Below are 22,615 nucleotides of genomic sequence, written 5' to 3'. Positions count from 1 at the left end.
GATAGAATTGGATCCAAAAGAAACAGTGGAGTATAGATCCAGGGAGACCCAGGTTTTTGAACTGTCAGACCAGCGACCGACTGAGCCAACATTTTACGAATCTTAGTATGAAGCTCTACTGAATGAGCCGAAACAGACAGAGATGATAAATTTGGAGACCTTTTACAGAACTCCTTTTCCTTAGTCAAAGTATAATTTTTCTTTTATCTGATTTTGAGGGGGTTTGTGCCCCAGTCACTAAAGATGCAGAAGGCAGGAGACCTTGCAGCAGTAACTTATTCCTGCAATCTGTTAAGGCCCTTGATAGAATTACATAAGCATAACACTTGTTTTCCTCGTAGCAATAACATGTACTTGATAGAAAACATATATATAACTTTTTTTCACAGTAACAGAGATTTGGTAATCATAACAGTGTGCTATTTTTAGAAATAGCATGTGAATGTGCTTGTGCAGTACAAAAGCATATAAATAGCATCCTATGGAATGGAAAGAACCTTATGTAGGGCATGTAATACCATCAATGAGATAAACTAAAGAATTACCTGAAGGTAAAATACGAAATGTCAGGAAAAAGAGAATTAGAAAACAGTATTGGTACATTACATCAATCACAGATCTGTAGTCATGACATAAACGGTACTTACACTCTAGACAAGACTGAATCCATAAAGCAACATATAAATAAAATGCAACTAGTATCTGAAAAGACCAGAAAGACACGGAACAGTGACAGGAGTGAATGGTTAAAATGGGTTATTTTCAGAATGGTGGAAAACCATTACTACAGTTTTCATTTCTATAGTAGCCATTATTTTGCTGATCATAATAATGTGCATGTATGTTAAACTTTGTATTAAAAAGACAGTCAATTATCTACTGTAACTAATGTAGGTGGTAAAGAAAGTAATCAATGGAGACATGATTTTTCTGTAAGATTTAGTTTGATTTTTTTGAAAATTGCTTTGGTTTTCAAAATAAAAATGGGGAATTTATAGAATTATAGAAACACCATACTTGTTTCCCTCATAGCAATAATATGATAGAAAATCTATATATAACCGTTCTTCCTTCACAGTAACAGAGGTCTGGGTAAGCATAACAGTGTGACATTTTTAGAAATAGCATGTGAATGTGCTTGTGTGGAACAAAAAGTATTACACTTCTGAATGTTTTTGTAACAAATGGCATTGACAATGCCGGCTTGTTGAAATATCCTAAACAGCTGCATGTACAAAAATATTCATGCTAAAGGGAAATGGCTAACACAGCAAATAAAGTTACAAACTATCCTATCAATAAAACATTTTGGCATGCTGGTTTTCTCTGGATAAGCATGGCTAACAGCAGGAAAGGTTACAGACTATCCTCTCAATGAAAGAACATTTCAACCTGCTGAGAAAGTACAGTTGTGTACCTACCATAAATGTAGATGTTCGAGTGTATTCACTGTTGCAGTCATTACTCTTGGGTTATCCAGCTGGCAGGACACCCTCAGTCGGCCTGAATTCCAAAGTCCTGGTCCGGCATCGGTTGCTGTCGCCTCTTCCCTGATGTCAGTGTGCCAGGGGTATACAAGATGCAGCAGACGCCATTTTCTTCAGTTTTTCTTGCCCCAAATGTCAGGTGCCCCCAAAAGGGTAGGCTAAAAACACTGCTTATAAAAAGCATGCACTAAAATAAACAATACCTTCATCTACAAGCAAATATACCACATAGGTTGTATAGAATAGAGAAGTACAGATAAGTCCCAGCAAAGAAAGGGGGATGGTGGGTGGGTAACCTGGACTGCAACAGTGAATACACTCGAACATCTACATTTATGGTAGGTACACAACTGTACTATGTTCATCGTGTTTCACTGTTGCAGTCATTACACTTGGGTTGAATACCAAAGTTGAGGTTGGGCGGCTGGGTCTAAATAGAATTAGGAGTGGGTGAGGCCCTGCAGAACTGCAGTGGCAAAGCCTGCAATGGATTTAGAGTAAAGAGGTAAGTGGTAGTGCTTGGTAAAAGTGCGTACTGAACTCCAAGTTGCAGCCTCCAAAATTTCCTTGGTTGGTACTCCTCTGAGAAAGGCTGCTGAGGTGGCTGCTGCCCTGGTCGAATGTGGCCTAATGCCCATAGGCACTGATTTGCCATGCTGTGCATAGCAGAAACAAATGCAATGTCTTATCCATTTTGAAATAGTCTGCTTTGAGATAGCCTTTCCTTGTGATCCTGCAGCATATGCCACTAAATGTTGCTCAGTCTTTCTGAAAGCTTTAGTTTTGTCCAAGTAGAAGCGTAGCTGCCTATGTATGTCCAAAGAATGCAGGAAGTCTCTCCCCTTTATTCTGGGGATTTGGATAAAAAGTAGGCAAATGAATGGTTTGATTAATAGCCACACTGGATACTACCTTTGGCATAAATGTTGGGTTTGTCCTTAGAGTAACCCTGTCCAGATGGAAAATGATAAAAGGTTCCACTGCCATTAATGCCTGTAACTCAGACTCTTCTTGCTGAAGTTATTGCTTGGAGCAGAGCTGTTTTCCATAAGAATTTTATCTCAGCTGTACTGGCTGGCTCAAAAGGAGGCAGTGTGAGCTTTTCCAAGACAAAATTGAGGTCCCATGTAGGTATCGGTGCTCTCCTTGGGGGGCTTATGTTTTTGGCCCCTCTGAGGTACTGCCTTAGCAGTGGATGTGAAAAAATAGGTGGTTCCGTATTGTAATGGGCTAAAATGGCAGAGGCATGGATTTTAATTGATGAGAAGGATAGGCCTTTGTCCAGCATCTCAGTTAGGTATTGTAAAATCTGAGGAATATCTGGAACAAGCCGGTCAATTCCTTGTGCCCGATTCCAAGAACAGAATCTCTTCCATTTTTCTGTATAAGATTTTCTGGTGCTGGGCCTCATGGCTTCCAAAATGACATCCATAACTGCTTTAGAGAGAGGTGTGCTCGGAGTGGTTATATTATTCACCATGCAGCCAGATTTAAGGTTCTGAGTTGGCTGTGCAGGATCTGACTGCTTTGTTGGGTCAGAAGATGAAGAATTTGAGGTAAAGTCCAGGCTGGACCTTGAGACAAGCTCTTTAGGATTGGGTACCAGTACTGGCGTGGCCAGTCTGGGGCAATCAGAATAATTTTTGGCTTCTCTTGTCTGACCTTTAGGAGTACCTTGGGGAGAGAGGCAGTGGAGGAAAGGCATAAACTGTCATGGTTTTCCAGCTGAATGACAGAGCATCCACTTTCCACGCTTGTGTGTGATAAGTCCTTGTGCAGAATCTCTGTAGTTGGCAGTTGTGAGGGGAGGCAAATAGATCTATGTCTGGGCATCCCCATTTCCTTGTTATGCTGAAGACTTGTGGATCTAGTTTCCACTCGTGAGGGTCCATGAGGTTTCTGCTTAGTTCGTCTGCCAGAGTATTTGTCTTTCCTGGCAGGAATTGTGCTTGCAGATGTACCTGATAGGTCAATGCTGTGTTCCACAAAGTCATGGCTTGCCCACAGAGGGGGTAGGAATGTGTGCCCCCTTGCTTATGTACCACATGACTGTAGTATTGTCCGTCTTTAGCAATAGTTGTCCTGAATGGAGTAGATCCTTGAAGGCTGTCAGGGCATTCTGTACAGCTAGCATCTCTTTTTGATTGACATGAAGATGCATTTGGCTTGCGGGCCACGTGCCCTGAAAACATTTTCCTGCCATATGTGCCCTCCAGGCAAAATCCGATGCATCTGTTGTTAGTGTCTGCCTGGCTGTGGGTAAAGTGAATGGCTGTCCCTTGTGGTGACAGGCCAGTGCCCACCATCGAAACTCCTGTTGCAGGCAGGGAATGAGAGTAATTATTGTTTCCAGGCTGTGGCAATGTTGAGTCCAAACACTTTTTAGATACCATTGTAGCTTCCTCATATGCAGTCTTGCATATGGAATTAGCAGAATGCAGGATGCCATGAAGCCCAAAGCCTGCAGAATTTTTCTTGCAGGTAACTGGGTTTTTGTTGCCATCATCTGGAAGCAATGAGTCAGGTGCCTTTGTCTGGTGTGAGATAAGCCATCTGGGCAGTTGTATTTAAGCTTGCACCCAGGAATATCTCTTGAGAGGACACTAGTTTTGATTTCTTTTCGTTTATTGTGTACCCTAAGCAAATTAGTAATCTTTTTACAAACGCCAGATGCTTTAGTAGAATGTCCTTGCTCTCTGCTTGAATAAGGCAGTCGTCCAAGTAGGGATATATTTGAATTCCTCTTTGTCTGCAAAATGCAATTACTGGTGCCAGGCATTTTGTGAAGACCCTGGGCGCAGTAGCTAAGCCAAAGGGCAGTGCAGAGAATTGGTAGTGCATTGAGCCAGCTATGAATCTGAGGTATCTTCTGCAAAATTGCCTGATTGAGACATGCAGGTATGCCTCTGAGGTCCAAAGTTACGAGCCAAGCCTTCTTGCCCAGCATGGGCAGAAGTTGCTGCAGTGTCAACATTTTGAATTTTGGAACGTCCAGAAAAGTATTTAGAATAGACAGGTCCAGTATTGGTCTCCAGGCTTTGTCCTTTCTGGGTACCAAGAAAAGTCTTGAGTAAAATCCTTGTCCCTGCTCTTGCTGTGGTACTCTCTGAATAGCCCTCATGTCCATGAGAGATGAAATTTGCTTTTGTGCCTCTGCCCATTGATTGCGTGGCAGGTCTGGCATACCTTTTGCCTTTGGGAAAAGTGGAACCTGTAGCCCTGAGAAACAATATTCAGTACCCATTTGTCCTGGGTGATCATGTGCCAATTTTGTGAGAAAAGTGCTAGCTTTCCCCTTAAGGGTGCTGCCAAAAGGTAAGTGCTTGGCATTGGGAAGTCATATTGGGATTGTTTCCTATATGGTTGTGATTTGTCTTCTCCGCTTTTGGAGGCAGAAGCACCCCATTGTTTAGGCCTGTATGAGCCTTGGGGCTGAAATTTGCCTCTAGGGTGTCTGTATCTGCCTCTTTGTGGCCTGTCTGACACTGGAAATTATCAATTCTTAGAAGGACAGTTCCTGCTAAATCTGGGTGACTGAACCTGTAAGAAATCCTTTACTGTCTGCATTGATTTCGCTTTATCCTCCATTTTCTTTAACACCTCTTCTGCCTTAACACCAAACAAAGTATCATGCTGTAATGGAGCATCCAATAATTTTGCTTTAACATGATCAGGCAGACTCTGTTCCTTTAACCAAGCATGTCTTCAAATGACAGAGCCTGTAACTGTGGCCCTGCAAGAAGCCTCTAGTGAATCAAAACCACATTGCAAAGTATGCTTTCCAACTTGTTCAGCTGCATGTAATAAATCCTGCATTTCCTTGTTTTCAGGACGTTCAGAGTTTGTCAGCATTTTCTGTTTTAGCAGAGACATTAGGTATTGCTGATATTTAAGCATGTGAAACTGGCAGTTTAAAGCCCTTACAGCTAAAATAGCAGAGGTGTAAACTTTTTTCCCCCATCTGTCCAGTGCTCTAGAATCCCTATCAGAGGGAACAGGGTTTTTTGCAGTAGAAGCCTTGATCCCTTTGGGACCCTGAGATATAGTTTCTGGGTCAGCAGCAGGGTTTTTAAAAAGAAATGTATGCAAATCTGGAACCCTGTAGTACCTATCTGGCTTAACTGGTGCAGGAATCCAGAGACAGACTGGTCTCAGAACATATATCATCTACAATGTTTAGCACAGGAGGAATAGCAAGATGTCTGTGTCGAGGCAATAAAAGAAAGTCTCTGAGACTTTTCTTGGACTCTGAATAATCTTGGCTCTCCCAGTGGAAATGCTCCCTCATGGTGTGCAGGGTTTCCCCAAAAGAATAGTCCTCAGGAGGAGAGGCTGAAGGGATAGATTCTTCAGCATCAGTGTCTTCATAGGAAGGAAGAGAATATCCCTGTTCTGAAGAGGAATCAGATGAAATAGAAACCTGATCAGAGGAATCATAGTCAGTGTCTTGCCTAGGCCTTTTATCAGGAGGGGGATGGGAACCCCTGATCAAAGTAATTAGGTCCTCGGCCATTTTAAGCATCTGTTTCTTAGGCATAGATGACTGCCCTGGAGAATGCTGTACTTGTTTATTTGTCTTTAAAGGTGTTTTAGACTTTGTCTTGGTTGCTGAAGTGGTCTTGATAGAAAGCTGTGTAGGTCTGAAAACACCCTCAGAAGCCGATGCCTGCTCAGCGGCTCCGGACCCATCTGAGGGAGTAGTTTCCATAGGCCCAATACCTTGAGTTTCCAGAGGCCTAGTTGTCTCCACGTGGGAGTCGGAGGCAGCCTGTGGCACTGAGGTAGTGGGGGTCATGGGCTGCGAAAGCACCTCACTGAGAACCGGCGACTGGCCTAGAAGAGTCTTCATCATTGGTTTTGGACCTCGGATGCCTGTCCTTTTCTTTTTCCTTCGTTTTTTATGAACTCCGGTAGTCGGCTTTTCCGATGGCATTATATAGTTAAACCTTCGGCCAAAGTAATGGAAAGCAAAATCGTACCGACGCTTAATAGTGCATTGGTTAAATCTAGCACAAAACCGACAACTAGCAACATCGTGGTCAGGGCCTAGGCAAGGAATACAGTAAGAATGAAAATCTTTGAGGGATTTGCTTCCCACAAGAAATAAAATTGTTAACTTTTACTGACATCGGTCTGGAGCATGAAAAAGTTTCCCCAACGGGGTACTTAGCTTTATTGAAGACTTCGGGTCTGAAATTCAAATTCAGCCGACCAGCACTTGAGAACTGCTTTTGCTTTGGGCATCACGCGGCAAGAAAGACTGAAGAAAATGGCGTTGACTGCATCTTATACACCCCTTGTGCACTGACGTCAGGGAAGAGGCGACAGCAACCGACGCCGGTCCAGGACTTTGGAATTCAGGCCGACTGCAGGTAGCCTGCCAGTAGGATAACCCAAGTGTAATGACTGCAACAGTGAAACACGATGAACATCTGGTTTTCTGTGGATTGCAGACATTGTGTCACAGTTTTGCAATAAAAAAAAAAAAAGCATGGAAGAATCGGACACATGGTATTAGTGGTACAATTTAGGTTTTAGCAGTTAATGGAGGATAGAAATGGTAAAAATATACTGCTTCTGGGCAGTTTCAGTGATTTCTGTTTCAGTGCCCCTAATAGCTTTCAGACAAATTTTACCTCCTGAAAGGAAAGGCCTACAATGTACTTCTACAGAAAGCAAAACTTTATTTTAGGATTTGCTCTCCAATTCTAAAAAAAGCATAGAATCTCCCCTAAACAAAAGAAAAGTCAATAAGGAAATATATGTACACACCAAACACTCAAACTGCTAACAGTGAACAGTCTTTGGCTTATGAATTAGTGGTGGTAGAATGGACAATGTTTATGGTTTTTGTTAACCTTTAACTTTGTAGAGGGGACCACAGGAGGTGCGGTGTGTGTGTGTGAACACACTAAGAGGGACACTACCCAAAATCACATGGCACAGAGATGAGCACACATGACCATAGAGCTAATGGCAGTGGCTGTCTCAAAGTGCGGAATGCTGGACTGGAATGCCCTCTGAGAGCCTGTATCCACTGCAAGCTCAAGAGACTGCTTCATAAAGGAACAGGATAAGCAAGTGACAGGCAACAAGGGCTATCCAGAACACCCACAACTAGAAAAACGGGTTCAAAGTCTAACAAGTTGCTCAGGGATTTATCAGTTGAGGAGGGCACTCCAGTGAGGTTGTGTTTTTTTAAGTAACTTTGTTGGTAGTGCAATAATCCAGAGAGACCTACTACAGGCTCAGCTCAGACAACATACAATAAGCAGTAAGACATGCAACAGTTCATAGTACACTAATACAAGTCCTTATCAGAATACAGTTGTTTAAATAAAATTTAAAAAAATATACTTTTGGATGTAGTACTAATTACACAAACCTTTCAGGATATAGTCGTTTACGTGTGTGTGTGTGTGCGCGCGCGCGCGCGTGTGTGTATGTATATATATATATATATATATATATATATATATATATATATATATATATATATATATGTGTGTGTGTGTGTGTGTGTGTGCATACTTTTATATATACATGTGTGTGTGCATACTTATATATATATATATATATATATATATATGTGTGTGTGTATATATATATATATATATATATATATATATATATATATATATATATATACATCAAAATGACATTAAACGAAAGTTATATACTTATTATAGATCTGTATTTTCTTCTATCCTTTTCAACTTAGGGATCCTTGGATTCGACATCAACCACTCTACAGACTTTTAATGAGTTTCAGGTTCCTCCATTGACCCATAAGCACCCTCCATCCATGAATTACCTCTGATTTAGTTTGCCCACTTACTCAAAAAAGCATCCATACAAACACAAAAATTTCATACTACAGACCACATCTCTAACATGACATGGCTCTGGCAAGATTAGTGCAGTCAAACCACAATCAAAGGAGATGAGGCAAATTTGCTAGCAGGATGGAGGGAGGGAAAGCTGAGGAGGACTGAAGAAAACATGTAGAACAGTTGTGTAAGATCTTACGATAACAGTAGATGTCCTCCTCTTCACAGTTGCAGTATTTATAACCTAAAGGATCTTCTGTCAAGGATAGCCCAATGTCTGTCCAGTACACTAAAGCCTTTAGTACTTATAGGCATTGTATGTCACAAATATGCTCCGCGCACAAGGCATAGGGCATAAAGGTGATGTACGGAAGCACACAGTCAGATCTGGAAAAGCCCCAAGAGGAAGACAATGTCCCTAAGCACAAGGAAAAATATGTGCATCCAGAAGGACAGAAAAGAAAAGTGCACCTCGGCCAGAAGGGCAAGACAGAACAGGCAAGAGCTGAGGTGGCAGGAAGGAGAGCCCGAATACTGCAACAGTGATGAGAAGGACATCTGCTGTTACGGTAATGTTACAGAAAGTTATAGCTCGTGTTTACTCTTCACAAAATGCATATTAACTTGTAGTTTTTTCATAAATTAGTCAAATAAATGTTTATAATGTTTATATCAAAGAAAAACTGAACAGATGCATGACTATGCAAGACATACTTTCACATAAGTAGCTTTATATTTCAAGTGTCTTACAATTGCATTCGCTCTTTTAAAATGTAGTGTACTGACAGATGGTACAAGGCAAAGTTAAGTCCTGAAGTAGTTATGAGATGTTTGTGCTTAAAGTTAGTGAATTGTGTCAGGTATCAGTGGGAACCAGATTAAACAGTACGATCTGGCCTTCTCCGGCTGGGGAATGATTCTTTGCAAGAATGCTTGCGAGATAGTGTGCACTGGTTCCAAATGTTACAAAGTTAAAGGCCAATAAATCTTAAGCACAGGTAGTCTATGTTTTAAAAATGGATATTTGTGAAGTGTTCACATGAAGCTCAAAGCAAAGATAACAAGGACATAAAACATTTAAAAAATTAATGATTTGTTAAAAGCAATGCACCCTCAGAGTTCTGCATGCATAAAATTGATAAAGTATAAAAATGAAGTTTTCCTTTATTCTTTGAAACTGATCTATCAGTTTTAGTAGGCAGTCTCTCAGTGCTGTTTATGAAATAAACAAGTACTTTGCACATCCCGAAGCATTATTCTTGACTATGACTAAAAGGTAGAACTCTATTACTTATTTGTGAATTTTAATATTTGGTGCCTTAAGACTCGGATTTTGAACTTTTGTATTGCTGCACGGCAGTGTAGAATAAATTACAAGGGCCCAGCACAGAAAGTTCTTCCGTGAATTCCACGCTGCTTTGTGTGAAACAGTCCAAGATTCAAATACCCAAGTATTCAGGCTGTACAAACATGCTAAACTAGGTGGGAAAAATGGATGTGTGGAAAATGTTTTTTCTCACTTAAATAATTGTAGTTAAAAGAGTGAAATGAGTTTGGTTGTTATGTATATGTAAAGTATAGTGGAAGTACCCCACAGAAAATAAGGAAAAGTTTATTAATGTGTATGTGCATACAGCAAAAGAAAAAATTAACACAAAGAGGTGGCCTTCTGTCGAGGGCGGTACCTTCAAGACTAAAAGGTAAGAGGCATAAAAGAGGTTTTGTGGTGTGTAATGTAGGAGTAAAAAACAAGTAAATAAATAAAAAGAGAAAAATAAAAAAAAGTTGAACTTGAATCTAATTCACAAGCCTATAGCATGTTGGGACATAGCTGTGTGTGTGTGAAATCAAATTCATGAGCCCATAACTTGTTGGGACATAGGTGTGACTGTGTACCCTCAAAAGGTCCTAAAGAGTGGTCAGTTCTGGACACAGTACCTATCCGCCCCGTTATCCCAATCACAAAGCTGAAGCTGTACATTTTGAGCTTTCCTCTGTCATTGCACAACAAAATACCCTTTCCTCCCTTAATGGTGTGTAAATTGATGTAGTAATTTTTCTTTTCTAAATTACCAAAATCTATAAACTTACAAGTCTTAATAGTAAAAATGAAAAAGTTAAACGGGCAGGATCAAATCCCTGTAAAGGGAACACCTGAATATTTTATGCATCAAAACCATTAAAAAGCAAAAAAGATTTAAGTATTTAAATGAGTGATTTCAACTTGCTAAAAAATTGCTCTGGTAAAGTATTTACATTAAATAAAACAAAGATAAAAATAAATTAAAAAAATGTAAAGGGTATTAAAAAAAACAAGGCAAATAAAAAAATAAATGAGCAGTATTTCAGTCTTGGTACGCTAAAGCTAAAGTTGCTATAACAAGTAAAAATAGGTCAAAACGGCAGTATAGAGTAAAAAGGGATTTGCTTATCCTGTCTTGGCAGGTTTAAAAAAAAATAATAAAAAAATGCAGATGGCCAAAAAGCAGAGACTTCAAAAGAGAATGATAACCCTCCAGTAGCTAATACACCCCCACCCCGATATGTACCATTACAGGCGCCTCCTGTACAAGACTCCACTGTTTCTCAGTCCCCTGCATTTCGGGCAACTGTCCCGTGAACACCAGGTCAGCGTGGTACTGTTACATCTCAACCTAGTTCCCCTGTTCAACCCTCACCTTCAAAAGAGTCATCTGCAGACAAAGAGGTTTCTTCTTCACCTTCCCATTTCCAACAAGCCTCTACCTCTCCAACAGGAGCACTAATTTGATAACACGTAGTCCCTGGGTTACGGACACCCGACGTGAGGACAACCCATAGATATGAACGGGCTGCCGCAATGTCGGAAAGAATGCAAAAAAAAATAATAAAATTGTCAAAGCTGCCCAAATGTGTGTGTGAGATCAGAAGAGTGAGAGCGATGTGTGAGTGAATGCAGGTATGAATAAGGAAGTGACTGTGTGCATGAGAGATCGGAAGAGTGAGAGCTATGTGTGAGTGAATGCAGATATGAATGAAGAAGTGACTGTGTGTGTGTGTGTGTGTGTGAGAGAGAGATCAGGAGAGGGAGACAGATGCGTGAGCAAAGGGGCAGGTATGAATGAGGAAGTGTGTGTGTGTTTGTGCTCGCGTGCGTGTGTGCGCATCCAATACCTCTAAAGCTCTTAGAGCAGGAAATCTGGACAAAGCCATAAATAAGTGAGACAAATGCCCAAAACTAGGGACAATTTTAATAAATATTGCTCTTACAAATTAGAAAGTTGACTGAATAACAGGTTTTGCATTAGCATAAATTTTCTGAAGGGTATGAATTCTGAAACTTAATTTCTGTCATTGTTTTCTAACTTCAGTACCTATCAATCTGTCAGTGCAAGAAATCTGGATAAAGACTGACAAAATAGGGGATCAAGGCCCAAAAATGGGGACAAATTTTAAATAGAACGCTTATAAGCTTAGAACATTGCTAGAATAACAGGATTTATTGTAACATACATTTTCTGTAGGATTTGAAGTCTGAAACTCAAATCCATGTCATTTAGTGACTTCAGTCCTCAGATCATCCCAGTAATTTGTCAGAAAAACACTGATTTTTATGAGGAACAGACCAAAAATATGAGCCAAAAATGTGGACATTCTGCGAAAATCTGTACAGTTGAGAGACTTTTGCTAAACATCCACAATTTTATGAAAAATCGACCAAAATATAAGGCAAAAGAATGGACATTGAGAAAATCTGTGCAGTTGACAGGTACGTATTGTGTGTGTGTGCGCAAAGAAGTCCTCAAATACTGCATTTTATAACAAGATGACAAACCAGCTTTGCTGATGGGAAATAAAGAAGCATAGCTCATAGGAAGTAAGGAAGCATTGCTGCAGTATACAGTGTTATATTTAAAATGTTTTTTTTTTGTTTGAAAATATTTCTAAAGTGTTTTATATGCAAAGAAAAGTAAAATAAATACTAGGCTAAGGTAAGCATTTGACTAACTGACATTTAATAAGAACATGTACGTGTTTCAACTTGCATACATATTTGACTTAAAGACTGTCTAAAAATGGATCTTGTCCTTAACGCGAGGAATGCCTGTACACCCGTAGCCCACCACATACACTCACATGACAGGGTGGGGCAAGAGGAGGTTGCTCTAAAAAGCATCTTTTGACACCTCTTAAAATATTGTGGCTAATAAAAAGCTTGCTGATCTCCCTTGGACCCCTGCTGATTTGCATAGTATGTCCAAACGTTTTCCAAATATTAAAAAAAGATCCATAAGGTTTAAGGAAATATTAAAAACTATAATAAAATGTTATAATCCTACTTAGACTTAAAAAAGCTGCTTCGGGTAGTCATTTCAGACAAAATAAAACAGTTACTTAAAACGATAAAATAACAGATTTTATTCTCACAGGAAATGCACTAATACACAAAAAGACGGGATTGTTAAATAAAAATTACAAAAATGTGTCAAGTTTGGACAAATTGGGCTAAGAAACAGGCATGCAAACAAAATAAAGGAAAAGCCCCTGCAGATTTGAGTTGTCTTAAAGCAATGTTTACTAGACATTCAAAAATACCTGATCCAGAAGAACAAGCTAAGCCAGTTATTGGAGCTGCTTTTGTGCAGGGTCTGCAAGCCCCTGTACAAGATCAAATAAAGCAAGTGCTTATTGATTAGTAGAAAAAAAGACTTGAGTAAGTGCTGCAAATCACTGTACAGAGTACAAAAAAGAAAAAAGGTACTAAAATTAGCTGTTAACTTTGCAAATAAGGCAGGTAAATGCCCCAAAGGGACAAAGCAAAAGTGCAAAAAAAAAAAAAAAAAATTGCTAGGGAATGTAGTGATGGGTAAAAAAAAAAAAAAAAAAAAACAGGGTGCAGCTGCTTGGCAGCAACGAGGTGGGAACACCCTTCCTGCCTCATCTGATGGATCTTGTTTCAATTGTGGTAAAGCAAGACATTAAAGAAAAAAAAAGACTCACAAGCAAATGCAGAGTCTCCAAGCTACCTGGACTAAATGGTGAAGAAATTACAACAATGCTGCATTTCCTCCACTACCTCCTCAAATTGGAAGGAGTCAAAAATCACTGTACTATGTCAAAATAATAAAACAAAAATAAATTTTAACCCTCCACTGCCAACAAATAAAAAAAAATTCTTTCCTGGTGGACACTAGAGCCACTAAGTCTGTATTAAAAGATACCTCAAGTAGTCAGATCAAAACACAAGGTAAAAGCCAGCTGGAGTAACAAATGTTACTGTTACGTATCCGGTTTCAAAACCCATACCCATTTCTTTAAGACCGATTAGAAAAGGCATTTTTTTTTCTTTTAATTAATACTGTACCTGTAAATTTGCTAGAAAAAGGACCCGTTATGCAAACTGGGCTGTACTATTTACTGTACACCAAAAGGGGGGTCTATATTAAAAGCACGAAAACCCTAAACCGTGAACGCTCACATGAGCGAAAATGCAGGTAATCAAAGTCGATATTGTGGGGGACTGTGCCCCCCACTAACTATATATTCTAACTCTGAGGTCGCACTACAGTGAGAAAAGGGCAAATACCCCACTCCTCACTGCAACACAACCCCGCAATCATACTTTCGATTCCCGTCATTTTCGCTCATGTGAGCGTTCGTGATTTAGGGTTTTCATGCTTCTAATATAGACCCCCAAAAGGGGAGTATTTAAATGTTCCAAGAAAATCAGAGAAAAATGTATTGGCAGTCTTAGCAAAAACTGAAAAACAGCCTGTTAAAGGCATACAGACAGCTAAAAAATCTGCTGCAGCAGGTACCTACTAACTTATGGGCTAAACATACTAAAAAGTAGGTATATTAAAATCTGCAAACCAGTAAAAAATTAAATTAAATCCAGCTAAACCTCTCCCTAGAGTTCCGCAGGATCCACAGACAATAAAAGCAGAGCAGAAAAATCAAACTAGCCCTTAAAATAACAAAAATAACAGTGCCAGCTAAAAGCCCTTGTAATATTCCTATTCTCCCTGTAAATAATCCCCCCAAAAAATACTTAGAGGTTTGTCCAAATTCTGAGGGCTGTAAACAATGCAGTATTGCCAACTTTTCCTGTGGTTCCAAATCCACTAACAATACTGTTGCATACCACTTACAGCAAAATATTTACCTGTGATAAATCTGTGTTCAGCATTCGTTTCTATACCTATCTACCCTCAAACTCAGTTTCCGTTTGCCTTCACTTATAAAGAATAGCAGTATACATGGACACAGATACAGCAGAAATACACTATCTCCTTCATTATTTTCTCAAATTCTAAAGTTGTGACATTTCCAAATGGATCTGTGTCAGTAAATCATCTACTTTTGCACTAACAGCATCTGATTCTTTTCAGCAGTAGTCAGCAGGATACAATAAGTTCATAGGTGTTTACTAGGTTAACGACCACGTGGGACTTTTTAAGCCTAGCCATGCATCCCAAATCTCTGACAAGTTCTGGTACGTTTGCTAAGTGTAAGCATGGGTTTGGGAGATTAAGCATTTACAAGCAGGGGCCTGGGAGATGAACCATTTAAAGGTTGACCGTGTCCATTAGAGAGAGACATAGGTGCCAAACCAGGGATAAATTTCCTGATCCCCATCCAACTGCCCAAGTTGCACTTGAACTGCGTCATGGAGAAACGCTGCCTCACATGGATAGGCAGCCTGTTCCAGAAACGGGGTAGTCTCTGAGATTATACGGACCCAGATGCCATACCTTTGTTTATAAGTTGCACAACAAAGAATGATTTCCTCACTACTGTAGACACATGATGGTCAAAGGCTAGACTACTGTCTGTGTGTGTCCCTAAGTCCCTGACTACTGGGTCAACTCTACGGGGCGTGTTGTCAATAAGATAGTTACCTGGGGTGGATGACTTCCTGAAGGATGCTATTAAGCATTTATTGGCATTTTGTTTTACTCCATGGCTCTGACACTAGCTGTTTTGTCTGTGTTGGTCCTTCCTGGAGAATGTCAATGCGGGATTCAATGACAGCTCCTAATTTGCAATCAACTGCAAATTTATAGTCAACCAGAGACCACTGACATTGGCCTTGACTTCAAAGAAGTATATGCCAAAAAGAAGCGGTCCAAGGACCGATCCCTGAGGGACTCCACTTGTGACTGGCCTCTCTGTAGAGGTGGACTCCCCAATTCTAACTTCCTGGGTCCTGTCTGTAAGCCAGTTTGCTATACACCGGGTGGCATACAGGTTTGTACCCAACCTCTTCAGTTTGTCAACAATGCTCAAAAGGGGGATATTTTGTCTAATGGTTCAGCCAGGTCAAGGTAGGCAGTGCGAACCATTTTGCCCTCAATTGCTTTGGTGACCTTCTCAAAGTTGTCTACCAGGATGAGTAGGCATGAGCCGCCCTTGACAAAACCAAAATGGGTTGTGTCCAGTGCCTGGAGCTTTACCATATAGTTATTGATAATTTCCATGACAATTCATTCCATGGATTTACATACATACTAGTGAGACTTATGGGTCTGTAGTTTCCAGGGTCTGTAAACGGTCCAACTTTGCGCAAAGGGATGATTACCGTTGTTCTAAATTCATGAAGCCTGTTCGGAGGCTACAGTTAAACAGCAATTCCAGAAGGCCTGATGGGTCATTTTTCATGCTAATTAAAAGGCATCCTGGGATACTGTCTGGGTTCACTGATGCAGTGTTCATGGCCTTACAGAGAGCATTAAGGACCTCTTCCCTAGTGATTACAGGGGAAGTTATATTTGATGGTATTTCCTGAGGGAAGGTTGAGGGGGAGAGAGGGGTAAAGTTGGAGCTGAATTTATCGGCCAGTAGGTTTGCTATATATTCTGGTTCAGTACAGGTGGCTCCATTTACAATGAACTCCGCACACAACTGTGTATAACCTTTGAGGCTGTGGACATAAAGAATGCCTTCTGGTTGTCCTTGGCCTGGGAGGCCACATCTACCTCAAATTTGGCTTTGGTAAACTTTTGTTGTTTGTTTAGTTTGATGAGAGTGTTTTTATCCTTGTGGGTGGTGCACCTCTTTTGTCATGATTTCCTTCCTTCTGTTATACAGCCTATTGATTTTGAGTTTTATTTTTCAATTAGTTCTGTACTTCTTTCTGGCGAGTACAGCTGCCTCTACACAACTATTAAAATGCTTGTGTAGGGTTTCTGTGAACAGCTCTGCACAGGCAGCAGTGTTCAAGGTTTATAGGAGCTTGAAATTTTGCCAGATTATCACTTAATATCAGGAAGCTAACTTTAAGTAGTAGTTCCTGAATATTCCAGGTTTAACTGGGGGTCTAGGTTTTATTTTTACTTCAAAGGAGACCACTTTATGGTCTGGCCTTACTAGGAAAGATCAACACTAGGGGTGTGCAGCACTCTCCCTTATTAGTGACAACCAGATCCAGTATGGTTACACCCCTTGTTGGTTTACTGAATCTGGTCCAGGGAGTTTGTGTATACAAAATCCAAGAATCTCTGTGCCTGTATGTTTGGTGTTGTATAGGAATCCCAGTTAATAGTGGGGTAATTGAAGTCTCCCATGAATATGGTATTTGGCTGGATGGTGAGCATTTCCAATAAGTTTACATACATGGTATGGGTTTCCTGGGTCACAGAGGGCAACCTATAGCTTGCAAGGAAGTGGTACTGGATTTTGCCTATGGCGATTTGAACATGGAGCAGCTCAAGTGCATTGGTCTTATTTGACCAGCTTTGAGGTACATATTTTTGATGTAAATCGTGACAACTCCACCTTTAGTCCCTGACTGTGTAGTAGCTGGTCCAAATGTGTGGAAGGCATTATAACATTGTACTGTCGGTGTGCTCTCCTCGGCCTTAAACCATGTCTCAGTTACCGCACAGACATCAGCATTCTCTAGGGTGAAGATGGCTTCAAGAGAGGGGAGCTTTTTGTTTAGACTCCTAGCATTGAGCAGTTCCTTTAGACCTTTTTGGTTTTGATTTGCTATGTCAGAAGTACTTTCAGTTTGGCATCGTCTAAAAAAGGCACTATAGGGGAAGACAATGTTTTAGCTAATATTCAAAAGCCTAGAGGGGAGAGGTGCAGACCACCCTGGCAAAGCAGCGTGGTCTGTTGACCACCTCCTTCCATGCTGAAAAATACCACACCCCCTTAGAATGACACCAGAAACTATGTCTGACTTTAATAATTGGCTTATTCTGTTCGTATTGTGGCATCATCCTTGGAAAAGGTAAAATTCTGCTCAATGCTAGGCTCATTCCAGCCTGGGACACATTCGGAGAACTCCATGATGTCTCTCCATGTTGTCTGGTGAGGTATGTCTCACGTCATTTACACCCAACGTGGACTACGGCCGAGTCATACTGGTACTTGTGGATCCAGTGACCTGAATGCATGTGCAATGTGGTGGATCCTAGCTCCTGATAAGCAACTGACCGAGACTTTCTCCTTATTTTAGCCTGGTGAGAGGGATAGCAGTGTGTCTCACTACAGAGTCTCCAATGACCAGAATGCTGAACTGTTTGGTGAGGCTTGCCTTATGGGCTTAGAAGTAGATGCTACATGAGATGTGGCTGTGTGTGTTGATGAGGCTGTTTTTAAAGAGTACAATTGGGCCTGCTGAGGGTATGCTATGTTTTAACTACCCTTGCAAAAAAGAGACCTACAGCTATGGTCATTTCAGGTACCTTCTTTTGGTTATCTGATATCTCAGGGTAGCAGGCAGATGTTGCCATCTCGTATTGAGGAAATAGCTACAGCCCCAAGACTAAATACCTACTCAGCGTCAGCTTAGACCTTTCTTAGGTAAGATCAAATACTGCAGGCAGTAGAGAACTATGCAAAAATTGCTAAACTTCTGACAAATCTTTTAAAGCAAAAATACACCACAGCCCCTCCCCCTTGGGATAGTAAATAAAAAAAATTTATATATAAAATTTAAAGCAAGCTTTAGCTACTGCCCCAGCTTTAGGGTTACCAAATTATAAAGACTTTCATTTTATCTCATCATAAACTAAATTAATTTGCTCAAAAACTGCTTACACAAAAACTTGGGAACAGCTTTTGTCCATTATCTTATTATAGTACAGCACTTGATTCTGTTGCAAAAAAATTTCCACCACGTTTAAGCGTGGTAACCACTGCCACCATTCTAGTTGAACTTGAGCAATCACTGGTGCTCGGGGATAATCTTACATTCTTTATCATCTCTCTTACTTAAGATAAAAACTCAACACCTCTTGACTGCACGTCTAACTAAACAAACTTACTCTTCTCTCTAATCCATTTACTTCTCTCATACTCTGTCCTGTTCTAAATCCTGCATCTTTGTTACCTATTGCTAAAGATGGTAAAAAGCATAACTGTGTGTTGACTAATTATCTGCTTTCTACTAAAAATGACAAAGGACACTGCTATAACAAATGCTAAACTGGACCTATTTGTAAATGGTTCCTGTAAAAAAAGATCAAAATAAAAATTTGGTCACAAAATTATCTGTCTGCACCAATAATAATGTTCAACAAAGACTAGAGGGTATACATTCTGTCCAGGTAGCTAAGATAGTGGCTCTAAAAAGGGCTTGTGAGTTAGCGAAAGACAAAGTTCCCAATGTCTACAATGACTGCTGCTATGCCTTTGGAGTAGTACATGATTTTGGGCAAGTTTGGAAACAGAAAAGATTCTTAACTTCAGCAAAAAGTCAAATTCATATTTATTTATATATATTTTTTTTTTAGTTAATGCTCTTTTAAATTCTCTTTCGTTACCTAAAAATAGCAATAGTTAAATATACTGCCATCAAAGGGTATAAATACTGTTTCAAACAAAAACAGTCTGGCAAATCAAGCTGCTAAGCAAACTGTAGAAGGACTTTGTGCAAAATTACATGTGATGTTACTGCAAAAATCTAACAGTAATAATGTGTTTAATTTTAAAAAGAGTATCAGCTTTCCAAGCTGAGGCATAACAAAAAAGTGGCTTAAAGACAAATGCAGTAAATTCAATGATGGGTTATGGCAACATCTGACTGGTGGCATCTGCCTCCTTCCTACCTTACCTGGTAAGGGCATATCATTTACCAGCCCATGCAGGTAAGACAGCATTATTTAATTAAATTACCCAAAGTTGGTATGCCCCTCATGTCTCCTTCTCTGATACTTCAGTATGTTAATTATACAGTATGTTTAGCATACAATGTTAACAAAAAATTAAATGTTAAAGCTACATGCTTACCACCATCTTGGGGACCTTCTGTTAATATGCAGCTGGACTTTGTCCAGATGTCAAAGATCTGTAATTTACAATTTATATTGGTGGTGGTACATATTTTCGGCATAGGTAAAAGCTTACCCATGTTATAAGACAGATTCTGTGACAGTTGTTAAACTACTTTTTGAACCAATACCTAAATGTGGAACACATTTATACTATCAATAGCAATCATTAAAATAAAATTTCAAAGATTTGTGCTAAAACAAATCTTAAATGGCTAGAGACACTTCCCTTAGCACTGAGTGTATGTATAAAGAGTACATTAAACACTACAAAAAAGTTGAGCCCCTTTAAAATATTAATGGAGTAGTGTTTAATGTACTCTTTACACTTATACTCAATGCTAAGGGAAGTGCCTCAGAAACCCTTCAGCAGAGAGACTAAAAATAAATGGGCAATTCACTGGGCAGTGCAAATATATGCCCTTTTTACTCTTGGGATATGGTGTGCAAAGGACAATGTTCAAAATCACCATGCTTAATCAAATTCTTCAAAAGATAGCAAGCCATACTTCATATCACATCAAATAGCAAATCAAAAAATTACTAAAATTCAAACAGTAGTATTACAAAACTCAGCTGGCACTCGTCATAATGCTAGCTGCCAAAAGTGTCATGTGCCCTAATAAAAAGTCATTGCTGTTCCTATATTAGTGACCATCATAACAAACAAAAAGGTAGCCAGTTTCATGGAGCAGACAGCTAAAAATCTAGACACTACAGCTAACCAGTGGACATAGTTAGGCAGTGTATCTGGTAACCTAAAAAACAGTATACTACAAAGTATCATTACAATAATTGGTGGTATTTTTAGTTGTTTTAATATAATCTGTTCTAAGGCTATATTTGCAAAATCTTAATCTCAACTGCATGTTCAATGACACTTATAAAAATATTACATGGTAAAAAAATTATTAAAGATAATAAATATTACAATGCCAAAGCATTTTATCAAATTAAAAAAATCAAAATACAATTGTGGATGACAGTGTCAGAAGGAAGACTTATGGAAAGTTGCGACTCATGTTTATTCTTCACAAAATGCATATTAACTTGCAGTTTTCTTTACAAATGAGTGAAATAAATATAGTTTAAGGACAGATAGGTAAAGCCAAAGCAAGTGCTGAAGAAGTTAAAGGATGTTACGTTATGTTTGTGTTTAAAAATAGTGAATTGGGTCAGGTATATGTGGGAACCAGATTAATCAACAGTACCCTCTGGCCTTCTCTGGCTGGGGGATAAGTTTTTGCAAGAATGTCTGTGAGACCGTGTGTACTTGTACTAAATGTTATAAAGTTAAAGGCCAGTAAATCAAGTAGGCTATGTTTTAAAAAGGCATATTTGTAAAGTATTGAGGTAAAGTTCTAAGCAAAAATCACAAGGACATAAAACATTTAAAAATGTAATGATTTGTTGAAAGCAAAGTAACGTTAAAGCTATGCATACAGAAAATTGATAAAGTATAAAAATAAAGTTTTCCTTTATTCTTTGAAACTGATCTAAAAATTTTAGTAGGCAGACTCCCAGTGCTGTTTATAAAATGCAGTACTTTGCACATCCTAAAGCATTATTCCTGACTCAGACTAAAAGGTAAAGTTTATTGTTAAAACTCTCTACTTGTAAGACCTTACACAACTGTACTATGGCTTTTGATATACTATTGCAGTATTCATAACTTAAGCAAAGCATACAAAAGCTCAAGAGAAAGCCTGGGATGAGGTAGGCACAGAAGAGCTCTCTAGAAACCCATCCAGAACAGCCCTGGAAATAGCATTCAACTTGTAATGTTTAGTGAAAATATGAACAGAGGACCATGTCGCAGCCTCAAGAACGGAATTGGTATCCAGTCCCTTGAAAAAAAAAGTACCAGAGGTGGCAACAGCTCTGGTAGAATCAGCCTTTACTGATGAGGAAAGACAACTACTATGAAAAGAACAAAAGGAAATGGCCTTAGAAATCCAGGAAGAGATGGTTTTCTTAGAAACAGCTAAACCCAAAGATATGGGATACAAGGAAAAGTACAGTTTTGTACCTACCATAAATGTAGATGTTCGATAGGTATGCATCTGCAGTCATAACATATGGGTTGTCCTGCCTCAGGCAGCCCTTCGGTCGGCCGGATTCCAAAGTCTGGGTCTGGCCTCGGCTGATGTCGCACTTTCCCCGACGTCAGAGCGTCTGGGGTATAAAAGCATCAGCCAACGCCATTTTCCTCAGTTTTTCTTGCCCCAGATGCCAGGTGCCCTCTAGGAAAGCTAAATTTGGATAAATGCAGAAAAGTTCCAAACATTTGCAAAATTATATACAAGTATACACCAAACAAATACACCATAATAGATTCCCCCAGCTAGCTAAAAGAGGGGTAAGTACCCTAGGAATACCACAGAGGGGTAGGAGGGAGGGTAATCCTGACTGCAGATGCATACCTATCAGACATCTACATTTATGGTAGGTACAACACTGTACTATGTCCTTCAAGGATGCATCTGCAGTCATAACATATGGGTAAAATACCATAGCCAATCTGGGGGAGGAGGTACTAAGAAAAGGATGGTGTAATTAAGATCCCCTGCAGGACTGCAGTAGCAAAACCTGCTCTGGATCTGGAGTATAAAGGTAGATTGTAATGCTTGGCAAATGTATGCACGGAGCTCCAAGTAGCAGCTTCTAAAATGTCCTTGGTAGCCACCCCTCGTAGGAAGGCTGTAGTGGTGGCCGTGGCCCTTGTGGAGTGAGGCCTGATATTTTCAGGAACTGTCTTTCCATGAAAGGAGTAGCAAAATCGAATGCAATTTCCTATCCATTTTGAAACTGTCTACTTGGAAATTGCTCTTCCTTGCACCCCAGTAGCATATGCTACAAAAAGTTGGTCAGTTTTTCTGCTAGTTTTTGTTCTGACCAAGTAGTAGCGTAGTTGTCTGTGTATATCCAGGGTGTGCAAAAGTTTTTCCCCTCTATTCTGTGGATTAGGGAAGAACGTAGGCAAGTGAATAGCTTGGTTCAAGGATACCCTAGATACCACCTTTGGCATAAAAGTAGG

Source organism: Protopterus annectens, chromosome 3.part0 (assembly GCF_019279795.1).
Source record: "Protopterus annectens isolate FY-2018-M chromosome 3.part0, PAN1.0, whole genome shotgun sequence".
NCBI lineage: Eukaryota > Metazoa > Chordata > Ceratodontiformes > Protopteridae > Protopterus > Protopterus annectens.
The sequence above is the reverse complement of the archived record's forward strand: the minus strand, read 5'-3'. Positions refer to the sequence as shown.